General features: G+C 47.5%; 8 non-coding genes across 8 annotated transcripts; all 8 read right to left on the bottom strand.

The window, feature by feature from the left end:
* Window positions 1-2,009: 2,009 nt before the first annotated feature.
* Window positions 2,010-2,091, bottom strand: Trnas-uga (transfer RNA serine (anticodon UGA)). Its single transcript has one exon. It is a non-coding gene; the product is annotated as a tRNA-Ser (tRNA).
* Window positions 2,092-2,166: 75 nt separating this feature from the next.
* Window positions 2,167-2,248, bottom strand: Trnas-uga (transfer RNA serine (anticodon UGA)). The gene has a single exon. It is a non-coding gene; the product is annotated as a tRNA-Ser (tRNA).
* Window positions 2,249-2,323: 75 nt separating this feature from the next.
* Window positions 2,324-2,405, bottom strand: Trnas-uga (transfer RNA serine (anticodon UGA)). The gene has a single exon. It is a non-coding gene; the product is annotated as a tRNA-Ser (tRNA).
* Window positions 2,406-12,524: 10,119 nt separating this feature from the next.
* On the bottom strand, window positions 12,525-12,606 carry Trnas-uga (transfer RNA serine (anticodon UGA)). The gene has a single exon. It is a non-coding gene; the product is annotated as a tRNA-Ser (tRNA).
* Window positions 12,607-12,681: 75 nt separating this feature from the next.
* On the bottom strand, window positions 12,682-12,764 carry Trnas-uga (transfer RNA serine (anticodon UGA)). The gene has a single exon. It is a non-coding gene; the product is annotated as a tRNA-Ser (tRNA).
* An 880-nt stretch (window positions 12,765-13,644) lies between these two features.
* On the bottom strand, window positions 13,645-13,726 carry Trnas-uga (transfer RNA serine (anticodon UGA)). The gene has a single exon. It is a non-coding gene; the product is annotated as a tRNA-Ser (tRNA).
* A 75-nt stretch (window positions 13,727-13,801) lies between these two features.
* On the bottom strand, window positions 13,802-13,883 carry Trnas-uga (transfer RNA serine (anticodon UGA)). The gene has a single exon. It is a non-coding gene; the product is annotated as a tRNA-Ser (tRNA).
* A 75-nt stretch (window positions 13,884-13,958) lies between these two features.
* On the bottom strand, window positions 13,959-14,040 carry Trnas-uga (transfer RNA serine (anticodon UGA)). Its single transcript has one exon. It is a non-coding gene; the product is annotated as a tRNA-Ser (tRNA).
* Window positions 14,041-15,565: the final 1,525 nt, after the last annotated feature.

Below are 15,565 nucleotides of genomic sequence, written 5' to 3'. Positions count from 1 at the left end.
CTTTTTATTCAAGAAAATTGCACTTTTGCAATTCCAGTTAAACAAGACCATGAGAACAAATATAAAAACATGAGCAAATCTAATAGCGAGTCATGTGACCACTTACAGCAACGACTGCAGCTATTCTGGACGGTAACGAGTCGTAAAGTGATCGAACATATTCCCGATCGGCTTTCAGCCTTTCCCACTCGTTGCTGACTTGCGCCCACAACTGGTCCGAAGTCGCGGAATAAAGGGGCTTCCTTGCCAAAGAAGCTTTCAGACGGCCCCACACGTTTTCTATCACATTCAGGTCCGCTCCTTTCGGAGGCCATTCCAGTAGCTGCATGTGCTGCTCCGCCTGGAACTCCTTGACAGCCCGCGCCGTGTGTATCGGTGACCGGTCCTGTTGGAACAGGTAATCACCGTCTGGGAATAAACTGCTCGCATATGGCAACATCACATTGTTCAAAATGTTGCAGTATTGTTCCGACGATAAGTGTCCACGTATACGTTGCAGGGGCCCTAAACCATATCTTGAAACAGCACCCCACACGTTCACACTCGATCTCCCACTGGCAGAAACACCTTGCACGTTGTCCGGGTCGTTCCTGCGTGGCATTGTGACGTTAACTAAAACAATTGCTTTTCAAAGCAGGAAGTTTGCCTCACCGTGTGCCTGGTAGTCTCCAAACACGCAATCTTTGGTCTTGTCGCGTCGAAAACGTCGACTCATCCGAAAAGATGACGCGACCCCACTCTTCTGATGTCCATGCTTCGTGCAGCTCAGCGAACTGCCGTCGTGCGTCCTTGTTTGCCGCCGTTAGTAGTGGCTTCTGCGCTGCGACGCGACTGCGAAGGCCCGCAGTACGCAGGCGACGTCGAACAGTGGTGTCCGAAACGTCCAAATCCAAGTCCTCGCGTATTGCTGGGGCTGGCAAGAAAGGGTTACGAACAGCAGTTGCAACTATGAGAGGGTCTTCATCGTCTGTGGTAGCTTTAGGGCGGGGCGCGCGGGGTGCATCCTGAATGCGACCTTCATACTTGTAGGCTTGAATTATCCTGTTCACAGTCTTCAGGGGCCTATTAACTAAAGCGCCAATATACCGCTGGGAATAACCTTTCAGGGAAAGATCGACAATTGAGCGCCGTTCATCATCGGGAACCCTAGCCATAATACGATCTGGCGACAGAATGAACGGCTGCGAAAGATGTTTGGTTGTTTTATATACGGCGTTGCATGCAGAACAACTTTGAAGGGAACGATTAGACACGCCCCATAGATATACAAGTTTTTTTGTCTTGTTCTGTTCAAGCACAGATGTTTAAAGAAATCTTAAAATGCAGGATGCATGGGCTTAGAAAACAAAAATGTGGCTAGCAGACGACGAACAAGTGCATTCATGACGTCATGCGCGCGGTGGAACAATTATTTCGCGGAAGGCGTGATGCGCATGCGCAATGTTTCCAGTGATGACCGTAACGGGGCGCTGACAGTGCCGTCGGCCACGCGCTCGCGTGTTCACCCTAACAGTGCTCACCGCTGTACATCCTGGTTGGCGGGGTCAATGACGAGGCATCGGCCCTTCTTGACCTGTAGCTCACCAACACTGACGATCTTCTTCACAGCTTCGTTGTCTTTGAAGGTCACGGCCCAAACGTGGCTCATACGGTAGGCCCCGAGAGCCACCACTTCCGGCAGGAGCGATAACGGGGCGAGCGCATCGCGGAAATCTTCCACCCGGTATGGGCGGGCCCTGATATCACAATGTAAAAAAACTGTGTTCACAACAAAACGCCCTGTTGGCAAACTCGGCAAAACAACTTGGTACTCGTCAGCAGCATAATTCCTGTTACCACGGCCGCTCTGGGCCGCTGAAGCCGCTCCTACGGAGCCCGTCATCATGCGTCCGTCACGCTCGGTGGCCGGAAGCAGAATCCTCGGCCACGACTGCAAGAACAAAAGGCGCTTTCTCTCCGCGGCTCAGATTCCTGATTATGACGAAGCAAAACAAAAGAAAAATAATGCACGCAGCCGGCAGGATTCGAACCTGCGCGGGTACAACCCAATAGATTTCAAGTCTATCGCCTTAACCACTCGGCCACGACTGCAAGAACAGAAGGCGCTTTCTCTCTGCTGCTCAGATTCCTGATTAAGGCGAAGCAAAACAAAAGAAAAATAATGCACGCAGCCGGCAGGATTCGAACCTGCGCGGGTACAACCCAATAGATTTCAAGTCTATCGCCTTAACCACTCGGCCACGACTGCAAGAACAGAAGACGCTTTCTCTCCGCTGCTCAGATTCCTGATTAAGGCGAAGCAAAACAAAAGAAAAATAACGCACGCAGCCGGCAGGATTCGAACCTGCGCGGGTACAACCCAATAGATTTCAAGTCTATCGCCTTAACCACTCGGCCACGACTGCAAGAACAGAAGACGCTTTCTCTCCGCTGCTCAGATTCCTGATTAAGGCGAAGCAAAACAAAAGAAAAACAATGCACGCAGCCGGCAGGATTCGAACCTGCGCGGGTACAACCCAATAGATTTCAAGTCTATCGCCTGAACCACTCGGCCACGACTTTTCTTTTTCTTTATTTCCATAACAACATACAACACGGAACCCAACATAAAAAATGCTAAAAGCGCCAACCAATAGCTTGTTGACGCGGCACGACTAAAAGGGCTTTAATGACACTAGGTCATTAAGTACGGGAAACCATGTTGGCTGTTCATCTTTTGATTGGTACACATCACGCATATAGGCAATACTTTCAATGAAGTTTTCCCTTACCGTTCTTACAACAGGTTCTGCATGTTTGAATGCCATTCTGGTTTTCCAGATACTATGCAGGCTTAATACCATGAACATGTCATATGGTATGCCCTCATTGTTTACTGGAAGAAAATGAATCCCATATGGTGTGAGGGGCAAATCCTTTTTCAGCGTTCTCTGGAGAATGTCCCAATGAAATATAAAATCATAACAGTCCAGGAATATATGGATTACTGTTTCAGGCTTCCGGCATAAAAGGCAATCAGCTGACCATGGAACAAAAAAAACCCTTTTCCTGCAGCCAAGGTTTGACTGGGAGCGTACCACTATGAAGTAGAAAAAAGAAAGTTTTCACAGACGGTCGAACCGGCATTCTTTTAACTCTTTTTAAAACGTCCTTACCCGCACTGACAAAAAACATGTTTCGATAAAGAGGCACTGGAAGCATGACGTCACGTAGATCTTTATACAGTTGTTTCTTTGATACGAAGGTGAGATAATCTAACGAGAAACGTACTTTAAGAATTTTGAAAGCGCTTACAACTTCGCGTAGATACCCGCACAAACTACTTCCTGTAACCCCACACGAAGACACAATAAACTCAGGAATGGCGCTGTGCAATCTCACTTGAAGCACTGCACGCAAAAAAGGGTCGTGCTGGTCCCGCAAAAATATAAACCTTGAGACAATCTGCCTCAGAAAAAGATGGGCTAAGCCAAGCCCTCCCCTTTTCAGGGAGTGAAACAAGTTTAGTCGGCTCGTGCGCTCCCATGTTGAATTCCATACAAATACTGCAAGGATCCTGTGAAATTTTTGCACACTAGCTCGTGACATAGCAATCACCTGCAACACATACCAAATTCGTGCAACAAGGAACGTATTGCAAATCGTTGACCTAGTAAATATGGATAAATTTTTTCCTCCCCATTTGGTGGTTTTCGTGCGCACCCGTTCAATCTCTTCTTTCCAATATTCTGAAGGATCATCATAGCAGTTTAAAGGTGCTCCTAGATATTTTTGGGGCGAGACTGTCCACTGTAGGTTTTCAAAGACATTGGGCTTCTCATCCCAGCTTCCATGCCAGAAACCTTTACACTTCTCCCACTTAACAACGCTTCCAGACATTTTGCAAAACGTTCGAGCTTGTTGAACAGTTTCGCTAACACTTTCCTTGTCCCCACAAAAAACGGCAACATCATCTGCATACGAGAGAATTTTCACTTCACTCGTCATTAAGCGGAATCCCCTTATTTTGTCACTGTGTATCACTTTTAAGCAGAAAGGCTCCAAGTAAATTGCGAAGAGAAGTGACGAAGCCGGACATCCTTGCTTTATACTTCTACAAATTTTAATTTCCCCAGAGAGCTGTTTGTTTACTATCAAGTTCGTGCTACACTCTTCATAACATAGTTTCAATCCTTCTAGTATAATGTTGCCAACATTCACATGCTCTAGAATAGAGAAAAGCACACTGTGTACAACACGATCGAAAGCCTTCTCCAAGTCAAGTTGCATCATTGCCACTCTGCCTTCCCATGCATCGCAACACTCAAGAATACTTCTTGCCACATGTATATTATTCAGTATCGACCGGCCTCTTATGCCACATGTTTGATGTGGGCCTACTATTGATGTCATCACTGACTGCAACCTTCTTGCTAACACTTTCATAAATATTTTGTAGTCGACATTTAACAAACTTATGGGGCGGTACGATCTTACTGAGAGAAGCTTTAAAGGGTCGTTGGTTTTCGGAATCAGGACGGTATGGGTTTTCCGGAAAGATGGTGGCATATATTTTACTTCATAAGCCTCCGCTAGAACATAGTGTAAAACGACTGCTAGTTCATGCTTAAATACCTTATAGAAAGCCGCGCCTAGGCCATCAGGTCCTGGCGCTTTTCCAGGTTTCAATTCATCAATTGCTCTTTCGATGTCACTGAAGGTAATGGGTTCCTCAAGAACGGTTTTTACGTCCTCATCTAGCCTCGGCATTAAAGGCAGATATTCCATGTCGAAACCAGCTTCCACTAGTCCTTTGCAGCTCAACAACTCTCGGTAGTGTTCGGTGAAGGCACGCTGTATTGTATCACTATCGCTACTACGTACGTCACCATATTCAATTTCTTTTATTTCATTTTGTCACGCGTATCTTTTCTCTTCGGTCAAAGCCCTTCTTGTGGGCGTTTCCCCCAGCCACAAATGCTCTGCGCGTGCACGTATGACTGACCCTTTATATCTCTCGACATCAAGGATTTCAAGCTCATTTTTTACGTTCCTTATCTCATTTGACAACTCACCTGGATGTGCGCATTTTATCGACAACATTTTGTTCAGCTTACTTCGGAGTTCATTTTCCTTTCTTTTTTCATTATAGCGTAATATAGAGGCCCTTTCAATGGCTGTTATTTTAAAGTCCTGTTTAAATTCTTCCCACATCGTTATGAACCCTCCGGATTCACAAGCAAGCATCTCTCGTAAACGAACGTTTACAAACTCGAGAAAGGTTGCATCGTCCAGAAGCTTGACATTGAATTTCCATAAGTCCCAATTGAAAGATCGGTTTTCTTTTCTTTTGCCAAGGGAGAACATAACGAGACTATGGTCACTGAAAGATACGTGGCTCACATCATAGCCACTGCACAACGGAACCAGTCTCGCTGATACATATGCTCGATCTAATCGAGCGTGACTGCCCCTTTGGAAATGCGTAAACACAGTCTGCATTCCACCGCGAAACATAGCACCAACATCCTCTAATTCATGCTCTTGGACTGCTGCGAGCAAAAAAAGCGCACTGTGATCACGAACTAGCGAGTAGCTATTGCGGTCTTCAGTAAAACAAACACAGTTGAAATCTCCCAGCAAGATGACATAGCGCTCAGATTTCATATACACTTCTAGATTTTCAAAGAAGTCGCGGCGTTCTCTTTCATTATTTGGGGCGTATATGCAAATTGCCCGCCATTCAGCATCCCAGAGCGAGAAATCACACACGATCATTCGACCTTCATGACAAACAAATACAGATTGCACAACAATTTCTAAAGATTTCCGCAATAGCAAAACGCAGCCACCGGAATTACCGACAGCGTGAGAAACGCAAGCATTGTATCGAGCTCTAAATGGTTCGAGCATTCGATCCGTTCGTTCTTCACTTTCAATTTTTGTTTCTTGTAGAGCGACTATGTCTAAATCATTGTCGTGCAATAACCGGCTGACCTGGTACTGCCGCCTTCTGGCCCCGAGGCCTCGGACATTAAGCGTACCAATGCGTAGTGCTATTTTTGATTTTGAATCCATCCTTGTTTTGTTGTTTATTCCGAAAGAGAGAACTGGGCCTCTAGGTTAACTAAATCCTTGCATTTTGCCGATTCGCAGTAGTGCGAGAACCTTTCATAATAACAAAAAACAAAGACGGCCACACTTTACCAATGTAGAGAGTCCGTCCCTCACCTTGCACAACAGCATTGCTCGACGACGCCCTCGTTATTACGGGGGCGCCTTCGTTACCGTCGGATGGGAATCCGGCGGAACGTTAGGCTTTGGTTTAAAGGATGAACGGCGGTACGGAATGTCTTTTCTGGGTGGCTCCTGCACCTTCTCACTGGAACCGTCGTCGCCGTCGGAGACTTGCCCGTGGGGCCGCTTCGCAGACGAGCTGCTTGCGACGTCCATGTCTTCTTCGTCATTACCCGGTGAGGGCGGAGCGTTGTCAGGGGCGTCTTTGCCCACGCACGTTGGGGTGGCCGTTTCCTGCTGTACACATGGCACATCACCATTTTCACTTTGAACACTTTTCACATTCTCTCCTTCGGAAGTTTCAACTGCTGGAGATATAGGCTCGCTGACCTTGTCTCCCTCTGCCTCCGCCGCGTCCACCTCGTCCATGATGTGCTCTGCGGGGTCCTCCCGGCTCCTTTGGCTGGCCACGCTCGCGTAGGTCTTAGCGCACTGGCTATCATCATGTCCGAAGCGCCGACACAGCTTGCACCTTGGGACGCGGCAATCTCGGCGAATATGCCCTGTTCGCTGGCACCGCAGACAAAGCGGCGGCCTTCCAGGTACAACAACAAGGGCCATAATGCCAGACACTCGTAGCTGGTGTGGCAGGTCGTCCAAAGTAAGGCCAGCCTTTAGTTGCAGACTAACCGTCCGTGTTGAAGAGCCTTTATCGCCGAGTCCTGGTACACGCCAATGCTCTCTGCAAAAATCCGTCACCTTCCCATACGGTGCGAGAGCGGTGCGCACGTCTTCATCAGGCATGTGGTAAAGCTGCCAATAAAGCCTTAGGCGCACAGTATGGGTGCTCGGATCTATCACGAGGCAGCGGTGATTCTTGACAGTCAGGTCGGTGACTGCGAGCAACTTTTTCATTCCTTCCGCATTCTTGAAGGTCACCGCCCATACGTGATTCATCTGAAACGCCCCCAAGGCAACCACCTCGGGAAGCAATTCCAGACGATTCAAAGTGTCTCGGAAGTCCTCAGCTCGAAAAGGCCTGGCTTTCACGCTGCCGTGAAGGAATAAAGTATTTAAAACAGAAGAACCTGATGGCAGTTGAGGCAAAATAATGTCATAGTCTTTAGACTCCTGGGCATCTGTCCTGTTTCCGCGGCCCTGCTGGGCCGCATTCGCTGCTCCAAAGGAGCTCGACATTACACGACCGTACACTATGGTGGCCGGAAGTGGAATCCCGCCACTCGGCCACGACTGCTTTTTTTTTTCTTTATTACCATCTTGGTACAAAACACAAAGTAACACACACACATCACTTACAACATTTTACATGTAAAAGATGCGAGCAGTGGTCTGCCCTGCTCACACCACATGATTAAAATCGTTTCAGCTGAACAAGGTCATCCATTATTCGTAGCTACTCTGGTTGTTCCTTTTGGGCCTTAAACACATCTCTTATATAAGATATGCTCTCTACAAAGTAATCACGTATGGAGAGAACCGTCTCATCTGCATGTCTGAATGCCATTCGGTTTTTCCATATACTGTGTAGGCTGACAAGCATAAACATGTCCCAAGGTACTTCGTCTACGCCATCTACCGGTAGAAATCGTATACCATAAGGCGATATCGGTAGCGGCTTTTTTAAAATTCGTTGCAACACGTCCCAGTGAAATACAGAGTCTGTGCAGTGAAGAAACATGTGGTCTATTGTCTCTGGTTTTCGGCAGATTAGGCAGTTTATGGACCAAGGGACAAATATTCCTTTTTCTTGAAGCCATGGCTTCACGGGCAGTGTGCCAGTGTGCAGCTGAAAGAAGAATGTTTTCATCGAGGGCCGCACCGACATTTTCTTAACTCTCTTCAGGACATTTTGTTCAGAGCCGACACAGTATATGGAACGGTACACAGGTACAGGCAACATAGTGTCAATGAGATCTTTATAAAGCTGTTTCCTTCTAACATCAGCAAGATACTGCGCAGAAAAACGAACTTTCCAACACTGAAATGCGCGCATAACTTCCCAAAGAAAGCCGCGCACCCGCACGTGTTTCACAGGGCTGGATGATACAACATATTCAGGCAGTGCTTCTTTGAAACAAATTTGCATTACGGTCCGCAAGAACGCGTCTTTTTGGTCTCGGAGGAACAGAAATCTGGCCACGAGTTGCCTGATAAACAAATGAGCCAAACCTAGGCCCCCTTTTCCCGCAGATAGAAAGAGATTTGTGCGACTTGTCCTCTCCCAACTCGACCCCCAAATGAACACTGCGAAGACTCGATGCAATCTCTGGACGCTGGTCTGTGACATGCAAAACGCCTGAAGCACGTACCACACCTTTGCCACCAGAAAAAGGTTGCATACTGTGGCCCGCGCAAAAATTGAGTGATCACGCCCACCCCATTTCTGCGTACTTTCTCGCGTGCGCTCAATTTCCGTTTCCCAATATTTTGCCGGTTCTCGATAGTGGTCTAGCGGTACTCCCAAGTATTTGACAGGTGACGTTATCCACTGAACACTCTCGAACATAACAGGTGCGTAATCCCAATTGCCGTGCCAGAAGCCAAAGCACTTTTCCCAGTTTATCACGCTTCCGGAGGCTTTGCAAAACCTAGCCGCGTCTTTCACCGCTTCAGCTATACTGTCTTTATCTTCACAGAAAATAGCGATATCATCCGCATAAGAAAGAACTTTAACTTCGGTGGACAACATCGTGAAGCCTCGCACTTTTTCGTTTGACATAATTTTCAGGCAAAAAGGTTCCAGATACAGTGCAAACAACAATGGAGACAATGGGCACCCTTGTCTCACTGAAGAACGAACAGCGATACTTTCACTCATTTGCTTATTAACAATGATGTTTGCCGTACAACCAGCATATGCCATTTTGACACCTTCCAAGAGCACTCGGCCAACTTTCACGTGTTCAAGGATAGAAAATAGGATATGATGGTTGACTCGGTCAAAGGCCTTTTCCATGTCTAGTTGCAACATTGCTACGCGTTTATCAAATGCATCGCCGCATTCCAATATACTCCGTGCTACATGAATATTTGTCTGTATCGTGCGTCCTTTAATCCCGCACGTTTGGTGTGGGCCGACGATAGCTTTTATTACATTCTGCAACCTTCTGCCTAGAACCTTCATGAAAATCTTATAGTCCACATTCGTGAGACTTATGGGCCGATAAGCTTTGACTGACAATCTCTTTACTGGGTCGTCACTCTTCGGAACCAAGACGATGTGAGTTCTTCGAAAAGACGGAGGCATTATCTGTTTTTCGTACGTTGCTTGAATTACGTTGTGTAGAATATACACTATGTCTCCTTTGAACGCTTTGTAAAAAGCTGCGCCCAGCCCGTCCGGTCCAGGTGATTTGCCAGAGCTTAACTCGTCGATTGCACGCTCCACTTCCGCTGCACTAATCGGCTCCTCGAGCCCAAGCTTGACTTCATCATCTAAGATAGGCATCAGTGCCAAAAATTCCGCCGCAAGGCCCTCTTTTACGTTTGACTCGTGACCCAGTAGTCCTTCGTAGTAATCAACAAACGCTCTCTGAATAGTGTTGGAATCATAAGCAATTTCGCCCTTGTATTCTATCCCTTTTATCTCGTTGTTGACTGCATATCGCTTTTCGTCACAGAGTCAAACGTAAAAGTATTGTCGGCATCTCGCCCAACCACAACCGTTTTGTACGTGCTCGTATGACTGCTCCTTTGTATTTTCCTTTGTCCAACAGTTCTAATTTATTTTTTGTTTCTCTTATTTCTTTTGCAAACTGGCCCGGCTGTGCACTTTCCAAACTGAGAAGCAAATTTAAGCGGCTATGAAGTTCTTTTTCGTCTGCCTTCTCCCTTTGGCGTAGCACACTCGCTCTTTCTATAGCGCTCATTTTTATTTCCTCTTTAAAATGTTCCCAGTTTGCAATAATGTCGCCGTGCTCATCCGTTTGTAAAAAGTCCATTTTTTCTTTTACTGTACGCACAAAAATTTCATCCTCAAGAAGCTTTACATTGAATTTCCAAAGATTCCAGTTGAACTTCGACCTTTTGGTCTTCGTTCCCAGTGTAAACATTACCATGCAATGATCGCTAAACGCAACGTTTTTAACCAGGTAGTCATTGCACATTGGGACCACGCAAGCTGACACATAAGCTCTGTCCAGTCTTGCATGACTTGCTCGTTGGAAATGCGTAAATTGCGGACGGGCTCCTTCTGACAGTGCACTCCCAACGTCTTCCAAGTTGTAGTCTTGGACAATTGCTCTCAGTAGTAACGAGCTTTGGCTTCTAATGGTCGCGTTCGTAACTCTGTCCTCGGGCATGCAAACGCAGTTAAAGTCTCCCATAAGGATAATATATCTAGGAGACTTCAGATAGGGCTGCAACATTTCGAAGAATGCTTTGCGCTCAATTTCCTTATTTGGCGCATACACACACACTACGCGCCACTGTACATCAAGATAGGAAAAATCACACATGACGAAACGCCCTGTGTTGCAAACTGTAACACATTCTTCAATAACACCTAAAGAATTCCGGATTAAAATGGCACATCCTCCCGATGTACCAACAGAATGACACACACATACATTGTACCGGCTTCTAAAGGGCTCAACCATGCGGTTCGTCTGATCTTCACTAGCCACCTTTGTCTCCTGCACTGCCACTACGTCCATATCACTCTCAAGCAGCAAGCGACTTAATTGGTACTGACGTCGCCTCGCTGCCAGTCCCCTTACATTAATCGTGGCAAATCTAAGTGCTGCTTTTGTTTTGACCGCCATGTGCGCGACAAATTAAAAGGACGGAACCGCTTCGTGCTCACCTTCAGCCGCAAAACATCGAAAAGAGGAGTACAGCAATTGTGTCCTTTCAAGAGTTCTCGAGCACACCCAAGAGATGGGCGGGCCCTCCGCAGCATGCAGTGTCAGCGCGCCGCACTTGAGTCTCCTCCCGTCCTTTGCCAAGCCAGAAGAGAGCCATGACTTCTACGTCGGTGTAGTCGTCGCCGGCCTTTTGTCCGGCGGGATGTTGGGTTTAGGACGAAATGTCGGCCGGCGCTGTCCTGCCGATTTGGAAGGTGGTTCATCGATGCTTGTAGGAGGACCTTGAGCCTCTTCGACGCAGGCCTTGTCGTGAGTCCTCTTTGCTGCCGCACTGCTAATGCTTGGTTGGACGACGTCCATGCCATCTTCGTCCTCTATTGGTTTTACACCTTCAGTAGAAGCATTTTGGCTTCCTTTTCCTTCCGCAGCATCAACATTCAGGTCTTCAACAGCCTGAAGAGGCACAGCGGTCTTGTCCTCGGTCTGTGTCGTTGCCCCGCCTCCACTAATAACGTTAGGCGTAGAAGCTGGCGACGGCACGTTCTTTTCTGCTGTTCTCGCTGCCTCCTCGACTTCATCCGCATCCATGACAAGTTCGGAATGGTCCTCTCTTCTCATGGGCCCTGTGACATTTGCGTACGTTTTGACGCACTGCGACTCATCGTGGCCGAAGCGGCGACACTGACTGCAACGGGGTACTTTACATTCCCGTCGAACGTGTCCTGAGGTATGGCACCTAAGGCAAAGTGGGGCTCTTCCAGGAACAACAACGAGGGCCTGTTCTCCAGCAATGCGTAGCTGGTGCGGCAGGTCCTCAACTGTAACACCGGGCTTCAACTTCAAGGAGACAGAACGCGTTGACGAACCTTTGTCCATGACTCCCTGAACGCGCCAACGTTCCTTGGCGACTTCCGTCACGGTGCCGTACGGTGCAATCGCTGTTCGCACGTCTTCATCCTGCACATTGTACAGAATCTAGTGGATCTTCATCCTCACGTCCTGGTCACCGGGATCAATAACAACGCACCGACGTTCTTTCAATTTCATTTCACGGGTGGAGAGCAGCTTCTTCATTCCTTCGGCACTCTTGAACGTGATAGCCCAAATGTGGTTCATTTGGTACGCCCCCAAGGCGATAACCTCGGGGAGCAGTGCCAAACCGACCAGTGCGTCGCGAAAATCCTCGACCTTGTGGGGCCTTGCTCTGACGTCGGCGTGCAAAAACAGCGTATTTAACACAATTCGACCTGTTGGTAGCCGCGGCAAAATAAATTCGTAGTCCTGATCACTTGAGCCAGTAAACCTGTCTCCGCGGCCAAGCTGGGCCGCTGATACCGCTCCGTTGGAGCACATGACTTCACGCCCGTCACGCTCGGTGGCCGGAAGTAGAATCCCGGCCACGACTGCAAGAACAAAAGGCGCTTTCTCTCCGCGGCTCATATTCCTGATTAAGGCGAAGCAAAACAAAAGAAAAATAATGCACGCAGTCGGCAGGATTCGAACCTGCGCGGGTACCACCCAACAGATTTCAAGTCTATCCCCTTAAGCACTCGGCCACGACAGCAAGAACAAAAGGCACTTTTTTTCCGCGGCTAAGATTCCTGATTATGACGAAGCAAAACAAAAGAAAAATAATGCACGCAGTCGGCAGGATTCGAACCTTGCGCGGGTACCACCCAATAGATTTCAAGTCTATCGACTTAACCAATCGGCCACGACTGCAATTTTTTTTATTGCCGGTCTTTGACAATGTACAGAACACTCAGTATAGAAACAGACATCACAAAAATAACACCTACAGAACATACAGAAAAACATGTAAGCCATCAGCCCAACATGGACTGGCGTTGTCAAACTAAAATTCTTTTAAAGCTGTCAGAGGTTCTATCGTCGACAGCCAATCGGGTACACAATCTTGTATTTTCTTAATTTCAATGAAACGAGACATACTTTCTCGAAAATAACTACGAGCAGGCCTAGCATCTGGGTCGCAATGGTACCCAGCCATTCGTGCCCGCCATAAACAGTGGAGGCCATTGAGCATAATTAGGTCGTATGGAACCCCGTCCTCACTCTCAATCGGTAAGTACCTGATCCCATGCGGATTCAACGGAAACTCCTTCTTGATTGTCCGTTTTAGGACGTCCCAGAAGTAGACACCTTCCCAGCAATCCAAGAACACATGATCTACAGTTTCAGGTTGCTTGCAAATCAAGCAGTGTGGGCCCCATGGTACAAGGAAGCCGCGTTCTTCCATGAATGTCTTCACTGACAGCGTTCCTGTGTGTAGCCTAAAAAAGAATGTTTCTGCCCCAGTAGGCACCTCCATTCTTTTCACCCGTTTAAGGACATCCTGTCCTGGTCCTCCACTGTATATCGCTCTGTACAATGGCACTGGAAATACAATATCGCACACATCTTTATATAATGTCTTTCTTTTCACGCCGGATAAATAATCGAAAGAAAAACGCACTGAAAGAAAGCGCACACTATCGACTACTTCTTTAAGATACTCGGCCACGACTGCAAGAACAGAAGGCGCTTTCTCTCCGCATCTCAGATTCCTGATTAAGGCGAAGCAAAGCAAAAGAAAAACAACGCACGCAGTCGGCAGGATTCGAACCTGCGCGGGTACCACCCAATAGATTTCAAGTCTTTCGCCTTAACCACTCGGCCACGACTGCAAGAACAGAAGGCGCTTTCTCTCCGCATCTCAGATTCCTGATTAAGGCGAAGCAAAGCAAAAGAAAAACAACGCACGCAGTCGGCAGTATTCGAACCTGCGCGGGTACCACCCAATAGATTTCAAGTCTATCGCCTTAACCACTCGGCCACGACTGCAAGAACAGAAGGCGCGTTCTCTCCGCTGCTCAGATTCCTGATTAAGGCGAAGCAAAACAAAAGAAAAACAACGCACGCAGTCGGCAGGATTCGAACCTGCGCGGGTACAACCCAATAGATTTCAAGTCTATCGCCTTAACCACTCGGCCACGACTGCTTTTTTTTTCTTTATTGCCGTCGTCGACGTACAAAATCAAGGGTTACAAATGATAAAACGTGCCAGCCACACTTTGGCCAACACAGCACTAAAATCTTTTCAGTGACACCAGTTCATCGAGTACATACATCCATTGTGGTGGATCAGGCAGTGATTTGTAAGCGTCTCTCACGTAAACAACACTCTCAATGAAGTGTTCTCGCACCGGTATTACAACCAAGTCTGCATGTTCAAATTGCATGCGAGTTTTCCACATAGCGTGGAGGCCCAGGACCATAATGAGGTCGTACGGTACTTGCTCTGAGGTATCTATAGGCAAAAAGCGTATCCCATACGGGTCCAGGGGTAACTGCTTCTTCAGCGTTCTCTGCAGAACGTCCCAGTGAAAGATCGGGTCCCAGCAGTCTAGGAAAACATGTTCCACTGTTTCTGTTTTTTTACATAAAAAGCAGTTGGTGTTCCAGGGGATGAAAATACCCTTGCTGTGAAGCCAGGTCTTAACGGGAAGTGTGTTTGAATGTAATTGGAAGAAGAAGGACTTAGTTGATGGCCGTACTGGCATTTTCTTCACTCTTTTTAGCACGTCCTGTCTGGGGCCTCCACGGTGTGGCGAGCGGTACAAAGGTACGGGGAGCATCGTGTCCACAAGGTCTCTGTACAATTTTTTCTTTGTAACGGTGGACAGATACTGCTGTGAGAAACGCACATTTAACCTCCTATATGACATCACCACTTCACGCAGGTATCCTTTCACAGTTCCCGGCATGTTCTGAGCCGACGAAACAACGAATCCCGGAAGAAGTCTGCCCAGCCGTACTTGTACTATTGTTCGAAGAAAGATCATTTTGATCCCGCAGAAACACAAAGCGTGACATAATTTGTCGCAAAAACAAGTGAACCAGACCAAGCCCACCTTTCTTGACAGGGAGAAACAAGTTTGTTCGACTCGTCCTCTCCCAGGTAGAGGCCGAAATGAAAGTAGCGAAAATGCGGTGAATTTTTTGTACGCTTACCCGCGCAGCACACAACACATTCATAACATACCATATCTTAGAAACTAAAAAGAGGTTGCAAACAGTGGCTCTAGAAAACATTGACAATTGCTTTCCTCTCCAACCGTCAGCCTTTTCCTTTGCTCTCGAAGCTAGGTCGAGCCAGTACGGTTCGGCCTCACGGTAACTTCCGAGAGGCACCCCCAGGTACGGTGTAGGCAACTTTAACCAATTCAATCGAGAAAAGGTCTCCGGCGTGTCTTCCCAACTCCCATGCCAGAAGCCATAACTTTTATCCCAATTTATCTGGGCTCCAGCTGAAACGCAAAATTTTTCGACTTCAGTTGTTGCCTCTTTAATGCTGGCTTTATTTGTACAGATAATCACGATGTCGTCTGCATACGCCAATATTTTAACGTGTGCTGCCTGTAGTCGATAGCCTGCTATGCGGTCGTTGTTTTTAATGGCCAAACAGAGTGGCTCGAGATAAGCAGCAAACAGAAGGGGCGAAAGCGGGCATCCTTGACGCACCG

The sequence above is a fragment of the Dermacentor silvarum genome, chromosome 1 (assembly GCF_013339745.2).
Source record: "Dermacentor silvarum isolate Dsil-2018 chromosome 1, BIME_Dsil_1.4, whole genome shotgun sequence".
NCBI classification, from domain to species: Eukaryota; Metazoa; Arthropoda; class Arachnida; order Ixodida; family Ixodidae; genus Dermacentor; species Dermacentor silvarum.
Note: the sequence above shows the minus strand (reverse complement) of the source record. Positions and strands in the feature narration are given on the sequence as shown.